Here is a 12,938-nt window from a genome sequence, read left to right as displayed (position 1 = left end):
GGTCCAAAATGTGACCTGGCTGGAAGGCCAAGTCAGGAGAGGAGGCAGACTGCAGCAGGGCCAAAGTAACCCTCAGCAGGGGGCGCTAGCAGGAGAGTCTGCTACCCCACACCCAGCCACAAGGGAGAACACTGCTGGTGAGTCAGATCTTCCACAGCGGGGCCAACGGCAAAGACTGGAGAGCGGGCAGGGTTGCCACCCGTCTGGTATTCACCCGGACAGTACGGGTTTCGGCTTTTGTGCCCAGGTGCCATTTAACAAGCCCCAATGTCCGGTTTTGTTTTGTTTTTATCTGTGGAAAAGGGAAACCCTAAGCAGAAGAAAGGAGCAGGAGCCGCTGCCTCTGGGGTAGGGTGACCAGATAGCAAGGGTGAAAAATCGGGACAGGGAGTGGGGGGTAATTGTCACCTATATAAGACAAAGCCCCAAATATCGGGACTGTCCATATAAAATCAGGACATCTGGTCACCCTGCTCTGGGGCCAGGCTGCTCGTGCAGCTCGCAGTGGTGCATAGCCCTGTGCAGCCCCAGGTGGCACACAAGGTGGCCTTGGCCATGCTGGTGAAGACTCTGCAAGCGACAGGGGCAGGGCCTTGGGGGGAAGAGATGGAGCAGGGGCGGCGCCTGGGGGAAAGGGCAGGGGCGGGGCCTCGAGGGTAGAGGCAGGACCTGGGGGGAAGAGGCGGGGTAGAGTGTGGGGCCTTGGAGGTCTGATTACCAGCTAAAGGCAGTAACCCTAGAGCTGGGCCATGTGTGGAAATGAAATGTTCACAGTGCTGCAGGGGAAATCTCCAGCGCTATGTGGGTTCAGTACAAGCAAGTGATGTGTGAACCTCACCAGGCTGGAGGTCAGTTTGGACAAGCACCCAAACATTATCCACATTTTGAAAGCCTGTGCGTTTGGTTTGAAATCACCCACCCAGCTATCTAATCTGGCTGGCTATGTTTTTACACCATGCCCATCATCCTAGTGTCTGGGTGTGAGCATGGCAGGGGCACACTGGAGAGCAGGAGGAAAAAGGCTTGCGCTGTCATTGCCTGGCCTGCCCCTACTCTGGGGCTCACCTGGGCGTCAGGTTCCAGGGCCATCAATGCACCAACTTTCACCAGCAAGAAATTCACTTTAAACGTGAGCAGAGCCTGCCTCAGGCCTCTCGAACACAGAGATGAATCCCTTCCCTTCTCCTGCATCAGCAGCCCCCAGCCCTCCTTGCAGCTGCCCTGTCACGAGGGAGACCCCAGCTTCCCCGGGGTGGCACACAGTGCTGGGGGTAGGCACAGGAGGGGTGTGAAGAGAGTGAGGAGGCCCCTTTCTGCAGTGACAGCAGCTCTCCCTTTGGAGGAGAGCAGACTGCATTCCCGGTGTGACAGAGAAAAGCTCCTGCTGGGGTCCTCGCTTCCTTAAAAGGGGCAGCCCATCACTCCTGCCCCGTCTGGCTTGTCTCAGCACTTGGGGCGGCGGGTGGAAAGAACTCGGAATCACTCAGCATTGGCAGCGGGATGGGCATGCCATTCTCCCCTCCCCCATCTCCGCTTTCTCTGCGGGGGGCTTAGGGAAGCAGAGGTCACCTTATCTGCTCCACCGTATGGCCTTGGATAACTGAGTGCTAAGTGCCTCGCAGAGCAGCACATACCAGGGCAAAGACTCGGAGTCGGGGCCAGCTCTTCCAGGGTGTGCCTAGCGCCACCAAGCATCCAGCCACTGTTTGCTGGAGTGCCTGCAGAGTGCTAGACACGGACACTTGCCAGTTTGCTTAGGGCAGCCAAGCTTAGAGGGGTGAACAAAGCACCCACAGAGGTATGTCCCTGGGCCTGTATTGCCCCTCACACCTGCACAGAGAACGGTACCCCACTGCCAGGGAGGCAGTGAACATGGAGAGGAGGAAGCTCTCCCCTTTGCTCCTCTGTGCCGGGAGCAAGATGCCCACAGGCAGCTGGGTGAGCAGCTAGGGCGCAGGCTCCACTCCCTGGAAACCAGCCAAGGGTGTAGCTACGCTCCAGCTGGAAGGGGTCATGTCCAGCTCAGCTGGCCATACCCACACTAGCTCAGATCCAGCTAGTGCGCTAAAGCAACGTAGCCGCGGTGGCTGAGCAGCGGGCTGGGCTAGCCACCCAAGTACCTGCCTAGGACCTCACACAGGATCGGACCCGGGCGGCTGGTCCCTCCTGTCGCTCACACCACCGCGGCTGCACTTCTGGTTTTCGTGCACTGGCAGGGGTACATCTGCTTGCGGGGGGAATCACAGCACCAGCTCCAGTTCTGACGTCCCCAGAGCAGGGATTGTTTGTATCTCCACAAGCCCTAGTCCCACTGCAGTGCCTTAGCTATGAGACCATCCTTTCTCTTCCTGCAGTCCCCTGCTTCACTGACCGCATGTCTTCCAGACCAGGCAGGGCTCCTACACACAGCAGCCCTCTTCCCTACACACCCCTGGGCCTTTCCCTGAGCACTGATTCTTTTCCCCTGGGGTCTCCCATCCAACCCCACCCTGCTTAGCCCCCAAGAGCTGGTGGAATCCCAGCATATTTTCTTTTGTTGGTGCGGGGCTATAATTTTGGGATTTACCTGAGCTGTACACAGCTATCGGCCTGGGCCCCAGCCTGTCCCCCGGGGAACCCTTCTGAACTCGCAGGGGCTACTGCAGAATGACTGTAAGGTTGATATTGGTTTAAAAACCAAACCAACAGGAAAGGTTCATGCCTCTGGGGCCAGCAGGGCAGTAATGCCTCTCGGGACAGGAGCGTGGCTAATGGAGGGAACGGGGTGTGGGCCAATGGCGATAGCACCAACTGAAGGGCCCCAGAGACAAGGGTGTGGAAAGTGCCCTGCTCCCATTCCTGATGGTTTCCTCTAAGAGCTGAGCCCCCACCTTCCCTGTGGCTGTTCCCATTGCATTAGCAGGGTCGAGTGCAGCAAATTGGGAGGGCAGCTCTTAGTGGGAGGAGGTGGGGCTTTCTTCTGACATCACCCCTCATTTATAAGAACATAAGAACATAAGAAAGGCCATACCGGGTCAGACCAAAGGTCCATCTAGCCCAGTATCCTGTCTGCCGACAGTGGCCAATGCCAGGTGCCCCAGAGGGAGTGAACCTAACAGGCAATGATCAAGTGATCTCTCTCCTGCCATCCATCTCCACTCTCTGACAGACAGAGGCTAGGGACACCATTCCTTACCCATCCTGGCTAGTAGCCATTAATGGACTTAACCACCATGAATTTATCCAGTTCTCTTTTAAACTCTGTTATAGTCCTAGCCTTCACAACCTCCTCAGGTAAGGAGTTCCACAAGTTGACTGTGCGCTGCGTGAAGAAGAACTTCCTTTTATTTGTTTTAAACCTGCTGCCTATTAATTTCATTTGATGACCCCTAGTTCTTGTATTATGGGAATAAGTAAATAACTTTTCCTTATCCACTTTCTCCACATCACTCACGATTTTATATACCTCTATCATATCCCCCCTTAGTCTCCTCTTTTCCAAGCTGAAAAGTCCTAGCCTCTTTAATCTCTCCTCATATGGGACCCGTTCCAAACCCTTAATCATTTTAGTTGCCCTTTTCTGAACCTTTTCTAGTGCCAGTATATCTTTTTTGAGATGAGGAGACCACATCTGTACACAGTATTCGAGATGAGGGCGTACCATCGATTTATATAAGGGCAATAATATATTCTCAGTCTTATTCTCTATCCCCTTTTTAATGATTCCTAACATCCTGTTTGCGTTTTTGACTGCCTCTGCACACTGCGTGGACATTTTCAGAGAACTATCCACGATGACTCCAAGATCTTTTTCCTGACTTGTTGTAGCTAAATTAGCCCCCATCATATTGTATGTATAGTTGGGGTTATTTTTTCCAATGTGCATTACTTTACATTTATCCACATTAAATTTCATTTGCCATTTTGTTGATGATTTTGTTGCCATTTGGCCAGCGTCTCCTCTGACAGACGGAACCTCACCCTTGGCCATGGGCATGGACTGAGCCCTACACCTCACCGCCCCAGCGCTGGGATGCTCGGCTCCTCCTGGAGAGGTCGCAGTGGCTCAGCCGTTGGCTAGGTGCTGCCGAAGGGATGGGAAAGGCACACGTATGTGTGAACATGGACGGGAAGCAGGAGAGGGCCTGGCTGTGGGTCTGGCTGTGCTCCTGTGTGTTACTGCAGAGACTCACCTCTCTCCTCCCCCTCCTCTCACCCCAAAGACAGCATCAGAGTGCAATCTTCTGCCTGCACGCCTGGCTGCAGCCGTCACATCCCATAAGCGTTAGGCGGCTGCGAAGCACTTAGCCTCTACTCCCAGTGCCCTCACTTCACCAGGAGAGCTGCGTTTCCAGCTCACATGAAACTTCCTTGGGCTGCTGCAATTAAAGGGACATGCACCTCTCTCTAGGACCTGCGCTCCCCCTCCCCCGGCCCTCCTCCCACCTTCTTTGCAAACCCGGACAGCCTTTGCACCAGAACCAGATGCAGCTGGCTCAGCTCCTCCTGCTAATGAGCAGGGGAAGTGCGGACACATGGCTCGGCCTGGCCCCTCCCTGCGCCACGTTCTGGGCGCAGTAATTGATGCACCTCCAGGTTTGTGGACATCCCCAAGTGCCCCTGCCTGCCCGTGGCTTGTGCTCTTCATGGTAAGTGGCGCAATGTGCTAATCGGGCATTAGTAACTCGGCCAGTCTCCAGGGCCTCCTTGCAGTGATGCCGTAGCCTGGCATTGCTTAAGAGGAGACGCCCATCAGCCTCCTCTTCCTGGGCTCTCCAGGATTCTCAATCAGCCCAAAGGACAGCAGGGGGTGATGCTGGCTGCTAACACCTGACGGGAGCCTTCCCAGGAGACACACCAGCTCTCTGAGACCATGGGATCATCCAGGAAAGGCACAGAGAGAGAGCGACATCAAGGCACAGACACAGCAAAGAGCTGCTCCCTCTAACAGGGAAGGACCTTACCCTCGACTTGGAGAGGGAGTGAGCCCCCAGGAGAGGGGCACAAGCCAGTGAGTAAGCACTGAGTCAGCCAGGAATACAGACTGCATGAACAGAGCTCTCCTGGCCCCCTGCATCCCAGTAAATAGGGGCAAGGGTTCCAGGGACAGCTCTGGGGACAGTGTAAGGCGACTGTCAAATCTGATCAGTCCACGCCCTGTGCATGCATTGGCAAGATGGGTCCGTGGCAGGTGGCTGCTTCCCTCGGAATCAGTGTTGATCCTGCAGGACGCTCAGGGGTGCTGTGCTGATATAGGCGCAAACCGACATCTTAAGCCCGGGCCCTGAGCACTCTTGAAACATTGCCCAGCACAAGAGAAAGGAAGGATGGCTATTAACCATGGCGTCCTGGCCAAATCCCAACATTGCTAATTCTAGTCCACTGCAATTCCCCCTGCAATCTCAGGAGGCTAAAGTACTCACATCCTTGCATCCTAAACAGCCACGCACCATTGCTGGGAGCTGCTAAGCAGCTGCTATGTTCTGCCCCAGAAGTGGCTGCATTTTGGTGGTTGGAGAAGTGATTCTGGTGTATAGTCTATAAATTGCTTTGGGTTCATTAGCAGGAAGACGCTCCACACAGCAACTGTAAAATATTATTACTACTCAGCTAAGGAGAAATCAGCATTTCTGCTGGGTACAGATATGGAAAAACCTTCTCCCTCCACCAGCAGCCAGTTAGCTGGCTGAGGTCACGGGGCCAAGGGGCTTCTGCAGTTCAAGGCACTAATGGCTCAGCTGCTGGAGAGCAGGCCCAGCTTCAAGGGCCCTGCCTCAGGCAACCATCTGAGGAACTAGAAGGGGCAGCCAGCCCCATTTGTGATTATCTTTCGTTGCTGGCCTGGGAGGGATAAGAACTTAGCATGAGAACTTAGAGCAGAGGTGGGCAAACTACGGCCCGCGGGCCACATCCGGCCCGTGGGACCCTCCTGCCCGGCCCCTGAACTCCTGCCCTGGGAGGCTACCCCTGGCCCCTCCTCTGCTGTTCCCCCTCCCCCGCAGCCTCAGCTTGCCCCAGCGCCAGCACAATGCTCTGGGCGGCGGAGCAGTGAGCTCCTGGGGCAGCGCAGCCACAGAGCTGCGGCCTGACCTGGTGCTATGAGCTGCGTGGTGGCATGGCTGGCTCCAGTCGGGCGGCACGGCTGTAGCGCCACCAGCCACCGGTGCTCCAGGCAGCGCGGTAAGGGGGCAGGAAGCAGAGGGGTTGGATAGAGGACAGGGGAGCTTGGGGGGCTGGGGTGTGGATAGGGGTCGGGGTGGTCAGAGGGCGGGGAACAGGGGGGTTGAATGGGGGCAGGGGTCCCGGGGGGGGCAATCAGGAAGGGGGGGTTGGATGAGATGGCGGGGGGCAGTCAGGGGCAGAGGTTCCGGGGGCAGTCATGGGACAGGGAGAAGGGGTGGTTGGATGGGGAAGGGGTCCCGGGGGGGGGGGCAGGAAGGAGAGGGGGGGTTGGATGGGGTGGCGGGGAGCAGTCAGGGGCGGGGATTCCGGGGGCGGTCAGGGGACAGGGAGCGGGGGGTTGGATGGGGCAGGAGTCCCGGGGGGTGCTGTCAGGGGGCGAGAAGCAGGGGGAGGTCAGATAGGGGGTGGGGGCCGGGCCACGCCACGCCACGCCTGGCTGTTTGGGGAGGCACAGCCTCCCCTAACCGGCCTCCATACAATTTCCGAAACCCGATGTGGCCCTCAGGCCAAAAGGTTTGCCCGCGCCTGACTTAGAGGGAGCTCAGTGCAAACTCTGTCTTCTCTGTGTGACCACAGAAAAGGTGAGATCCTAATGCTTTGTGCATCACAGCCAAGATTTTCTGGGTGTCTCATTTTGGGGGGGGGGCAACTTGAGGCAAGGTCCAAGGGCCTGGCTCCCGGGGGGACAGGTGCTGGGCGCCGCCCGTGGGTCTGGCTCCTGGGGGGGGCGAGTGATGGGCACTGCCCGTGGGCCTAGAGTCGGAGGGGACGGGTGTTGGGTGCCGCCCGTGGGCCTGGCTCCCAGGGAGACGGGTGCTGGGCGCCGCCCGTGGGTCTGGCTCCTGGGGGGGGCGAGTGATGGGCACTGCCCGTGGGCCTAGAGTCGGAGGGGACGGGTGTTGGGTGCCGCCCGTGGGCCTGGCTCCCAGGGAGACGGGTGCTAGGCGCCGCCCGTGGGCCTGGCTCCCAGGGAGACGGGTGCTAGGCGCCGCCCGTGGGCCTGGCTCCCAGGGGGACGGGTGCTGGGCACCGCCCGTGGGCCTGGCTCCTGGCAGGATGGGTGCTGGGCGCCGCCCGTGGGCCTGGCTCCCGGCAGGATGGGTGCTGGGCACCGCCCGTGGGCCTAGCTTCCAAGGGGATGGGTGCTGGGTGCCACTTGTGGTCCTGGCTCCCGGGGGGGGGGGGGGCAGGTGCTCAGCACTTTCTGTAAGTGAAGCCCCTTTAAGGGATCTGAGGCCCCCAAAATCTCTCCTCACTGTTGAGAGTCTTGGCCAGTTGCCTGACTGGATAGCCCAAGAACTGGAAATCACCCCTCGCTCCCGACAACTGGGGGCAGTACTGCACAGCACAGCAAGTCTAACAACTCGCCCTAGACCCTGGGGCTGCCCTGCCATCCTATCACCTAACGAGCCCTTCTGATGGGTGGGTGTGGCACCCTGAGATACCCGCCATGGCAGTATGGGGGCCACAGTGACAGGAAATGGCTGGGGTGGGGCGTGCACTCCCACCCCCACTCAGCACTTGGGCCCTCAGCCAAGGGCCCTGCCAGTGCGGGTCGGACCAGGGTTTACTCCTCCCATGCCCTGGCTGCTTTCAGCAGGCACTCCCATCCAGCCCGTGAGATACCCTTGGTCTCCAAGGGACGGTTCTTTATGTGTTCTTGGCCCTCAGGATGGTGGCTCTGCCTGCCCCATCATGCCTAGTGCAGCCAGGCACCCTCCTGTCCTCAGAGCAGGTTACTCACCCCCTGCCCCACGACGCCCTCTTGCTCCTCCTCCAGCCCCATCACTGGCTCCCTGCCTGCGTTCTCCTCTCAGGCTGTCAGTCAGGCCCTGTCTCTCTGTAGCTATTTCATCCACTGCCTAATTTCGGTAGCAGAAGCCTCCTGTGGCAGATGCCCCTGCTCAGTGGTCACTGGTTGAATAGAGCTGGGCTGGCTGCAGAGACATGCCCACAGCACAGTGCGCTGGCACAGCTGGCCCACCAGCCAGTGGCAGCGGAGGACCCTCCTTCATCCCGGAGTGCTGGTGCGTCAGGCCCGTGGCCACCATCAAACATTCATGGCTTGCATGGGAAACAATCATTATGAATTTGACTTGCGGAATGAACCAGACTAGCTCCTCCGCCTGCCCGTGCAGGCCTGGGCTGGGCACTCCCACCACGTTCTTGGTGAGGTGGAAGAGACTCTGCAACACATCTGGGGACGCGCCAGGGTGTGGGGCTGGTGGATCTGGCTCCTTTAGTCTGAATCCCTCCTGCCCCGACGCCCTGCTGGCTGTAACAGGGTCAGCTCAGGGATCCAGCCCATCGAGACACATGTCTGCACTTTCCAGTGATGCTGCTGCTGCAGATCTGCCCCAGGAGGGGGCGGAAAGGGCTGGGAGGAGGAATGGTTGGAGAGCAGAGCAGAACCAAAATGCTGGCAGGAGGCCAGCATGGCCGGGGTTCCCGCTGCGCCCTAATGGAACAGGCAGGGATGGGTGCAGCACTGCCGTGCCATACAGCACATACCCAGGGCAGCTTGGTGAGCAGCCCCAGCCCCCAGGGGGTCCTTCCAGGCTGCTGATGCGTGCTGTCCAGCACGTGGCTGGGAAGGAACCTGGCCCAGAGGAGACTGAAAGCAGAGAGCCCATGGGAGGCTCCTCCTACTCTCATCTGACTGGCCGGGACCCATGGCCCCCGTTAGCCGTTTTACTCCCGAGGGCATCCAAGGGAAGCCGGAGCATTGCCAGCACCAGCACGAATAGCGGCCTGGACGAAAACTCACCCCAGGAACGTCCGCCAGCTCCAGGGACTGGCTCCATCACTCGCATGACGGGATCTCCACCGATCTCCCATAAAGCAAAAAGAGCGATTCCTCCTCCTGTCTGGCAAGCGTCAATATGCCAATCGGCACAGGCACCAGCTCACTCATCTGGCCAATTACGTGGCATGGCTGCTCGTGATGCCCCATTCCCGGATGGCCCATTGACTAGAACTTGTTTGCATAAAGCGCTGGCTGAGCAGTTGTGATCGAGGACCAATCTGGTAGGAACCACAATCTGCTGGTGGATCATCTGCCAGATAGACCAATGACGGGACAGCGTCCACATTAAAGAACAAGCCAGCCCAAGTCCCGGGAACTAATCCGGGGACTCCAGCCACTGAGCCCCCAGAGCTGGGGCCGCATTTCCTCTGGCCTGAAAAGCCTTTGATAATCTCAGCAATTAGAGCTCTCTCTCTTTTGCAGCTGGAATGGTGCTAACTCGCCTGTCATTCACACCCCTGCTATGAGCATAACTTCTGCGCAGCGAGCAGAAATCAGTCAGGCCTGGGCCTCCATGAAGCCAAATAATATTTAGTCCAATGCTATGGTTACGTGACTGCCTGAGTTAATGAATAATATGGCAAGTATTTGCCTAGCAGTGGAAATGAGTGACAGTGACTATTCAGCACAGAGACCACAATGGAGAACTACGTACCTAACCAGTACAAAGATGAACAATAGAGCAATCCCTTTCTTTAAGTGCCCCCCCCCATTCAGAGGTTCAAGAGGCAGGGGGTGTTAGGAAAGGGTCTGGATCCATCCTCTCCGCATCAGCTCAAGGAGCAGGGAGGGGAGAGCACACATCAGCTGTGAGCACCTCAGTCCCGGAAGGATGTCGGCAAACTGGGAGCAGGCTCAGAGAAAAGCAGCAGAGCTGCTGGGGCGGGGGGCTGAGGGCAGGCCTATGCAAGCAGGTTACATCACTGGGCCAAGTGAAGGCTGAAGTGGGACATGCCAATGGCCTGCAGATTGCAAATGCCAAGCAGAGAGAACTGATTCAGGCAGAGCAAGGGGTGTACTGCGCAGAGGGATGGAATTGAGCGAAGGGAAATGTAGGCTGAATCCTGAGAGAGCTTCTCTGCTAGTACGATCGTCCAGCCCAGGGAACAGTGTCCCAAGGGACAGACAGGCTGGGAACTCCATTGCTTGAGTCATTGAAAACTAGGCCCTGGAGAATACAGCATAGAATAGATAACTACCCTGCATCAGCCCCCAGGGAAGGACTATCAGCTAATGCAGCCGGTCTCTCCAATTCCCACCCCTGCTTTCTATTAAGCCTACAATGCGAAGGCAAAACACCAGCTCTCATCACTCCCAGGTTCCCTTAACCGTGCTGCGGGGGGGACCATGTCTGCTTCCCCTGCATTTGTAACAGCTGATTCACTCCAACTCCAGGATGAGCACAGTCAGCAAACAATACGCCCCCATGTAGGGTGCCCAGATGTCCCAATTTTATAGGGACAGTCCTGATTTTGGGGTCTTTTTCTTATATAGGCTCCTATTAGCCCCCTACCCCCGTCCTGATTTTTCACACTTGCTGTCTGGTCACCCTACCTCCATGCCAGGCTCAGGGCTGCACCACTCAGAGGGGGCAGATAGCCTGCAGGGGCCAAGACAGCTGCCTGAACTCATCTCCCCTGGCTGCTCTGGGATAGTAGAAGGTGCCCTCTGTGGCTGCCATTAAGATCAGAGTTCGCCTCCCCACTTTGTCTCCTTCACTTTTCTGACCTGGGCTTGGCCTCACACTCCAGGCACTGGGAATCTCCGCTTTGAAACAAGCACTACTGAATGGGCAGCCCCCCAGGGGGGCTCCCAGGTCCCACCTGCTCATTCCTTGCAGTCCCAAAGCCATGTTCTGAGGACCCACAGCACACGCTGGTGGGCTGATCCCAGGAGCTGATACCAGACGCATCCCAAACCTTGCAAATGCAGAAGTCTGATCTGCTGCCCGAGCCTTGTGAGTCCGTGGCCCAGCCCAGCCTGAGGCACCCCTGCTGCAGGGTCCCTGGCTGTTTGGTGCCTCCTATCCCAGCCATGGACCAATAGCTCTGCTTGTGCCCCTCAATCCCAACCTGCACCCCCCTGCTATCCCGGAGCTGGGCCTCTCCTAAGCCAACCCTGCCATTCCCTCTGGATGCTGGCGTGTGACTCCATTGGGGAGTCACACCTAGCGCAGACGAAGAGCCCAAGTCACTTGCAACTGTGCTCAAAATGTGGAGGCCGAGCCAGCTCCCCAGTGGGAGCAACTCCCTGGGGCGCCTGGTTCTGCTGCCATCGAATCCTGCCCCCAGCCACCCAGACTTTGGGGTGGTCACAGGCACCCCGGGCTGCTCCCCACGCTGCCCCCCGGGACACTGTGTTTGTTCAGCCATCTTCTCCAGCTCTCCATTGTGGCGGCAGCCAGGCTCTTTAGCTGTTACTAAATTTAGGTCACCCCCCTCCCCCCGGCCCTGTTATTGATTCCCATCATCGGTCTCTCACTCCCACCCCCTCGTTTCTCTCCCTTCCTGCCACCCCCTGCCTGCAGGCCAGGAAGTTCCCAGAGTGTCTCCCTTTGCTCAGTCCGGCTGGGAGTGAACGATTTCACACGTGACGTCAGGACGGCCAGAGCCCCTTGAGGAGCCTGTGGGGCTAGAGCCAAAATCCCAGCATGCCCTAGGCCTTCCTCGAAACTGGAGCCTTGTCCCTCCCCGTCCGGCCGTCCCTCCTGATCCCATGCAGTTTGAAATCTAGCTCTGTGTGTGTGTGTGTGTGTGTGTGTAGGCATGTGGGCATGCGATGACACCCCCATTATCCCAGGTGCCCTGGGCTCCTGCCTGGCATACCTCCCAACAGACCCTCACACCCTGCCACATTTTCCTCCACAGCATCTCCCAAACCAGCATCTCCTCTGCCACCACCTCAGGCAGGTGCTGCTTGGCCTGGCTTTAAGGGCCCTCACAAATTCACCCTGCCCACCTTGCTGACCTTTACCTCCCACCCCAGCTGGGCGGTGCCAGCCTTTGCCACCTGCCAGGCTTCTTCCGCCACAGGCCTCTCCACTGCTTCCAAACACCCCTGCACAAGCATTCCTGATGTGCTCCCGCTGGCCGCAGCACCAGCCCGTGCATGTGGGAGCTGCTCCGTGGCCACGTTCCCCCACCACCACCACCACCACTCCCCGCAGCCATCGCATCCACTCCCTGGCTTCGGGGCAGGGGCTGTCTCTGTGCGACCGGCTTGCACAGTGCACCACGAGCCAGGAGGAGCAGAGCCGGAGCCTGTGATGGGGCGCACCAGGCCCTTTGATGCCCCCCACTGGAGGCCTTGCAGTCCTACTGCACCCTGCCCCAGGAAGGGGGTAGTGCAGGTGGCTCCTCCGGGCCTGCCTAGAGAGGCTGCATGGAAGCAGCCAGTCAGAGCTCAGCAGGCTCCGTTAAAAGGGGCTGCAGGGACACAGTGGGTCAGTGGCTGGCTGAGAGCAGAAGGGCGAGGAAGGGAGGGAAGATTGTGAGGCTCCCCTGGCAGAGAGGCTGGGGCGAGACCCTGCGCAAAGAGGGAACAGACAGAGAAACAAGAGGGAGATGGGGCCAGTGGGATGCGGACCAGGGAATGCAGCAGTGACTATTAAAGGGAAGCAGCACGTGGCTGCTATTTATAGGGTCCCTGGGTGGGGACCAGAGTAGTGGGTGGGTCTGGGTCCCCCCAACAGCTGCTGGGGAAGTGTCCTAAGTCCCAAGAAGGGGATAAGACTCAGCACTAAAAGCCCAAGAGAGGGGCTGAAGACGCCGGAGAAGACCAACCATGTGTTGGACTGTGTTATCCCAGAAGGGTTCCTTCATGTGTGTGAGTTGGCCAGAGACCCGCCTGACTGGCAAAAGCCAACAGGGTGCTTGGAGCGGAGAAAGGACAGAGTGCAAGATCGCCCCCAGCCACGAGAAGCGAGTGCCCACCATCACAGAGCCCCACACCATAGATGTTAGAGGCCTTC

This window comes from Emys orbicularis, chromosome 10 (genome assembly GCF_028017835.1).
Source record: "Emys orbicularis isolate rEmyOrb1 chromosome 10, rEmyOrb1.hap1, whole genome shotgun sequence".
In the NCBI taxonomy this organism is placed as follows: Eukaryota; Metazoa; Chordata; order Testudines; family Emydidae; genus Emys; species Emys orbicularis.
This window is presented reverse-complemented; position numbering follows the sequence as displayed.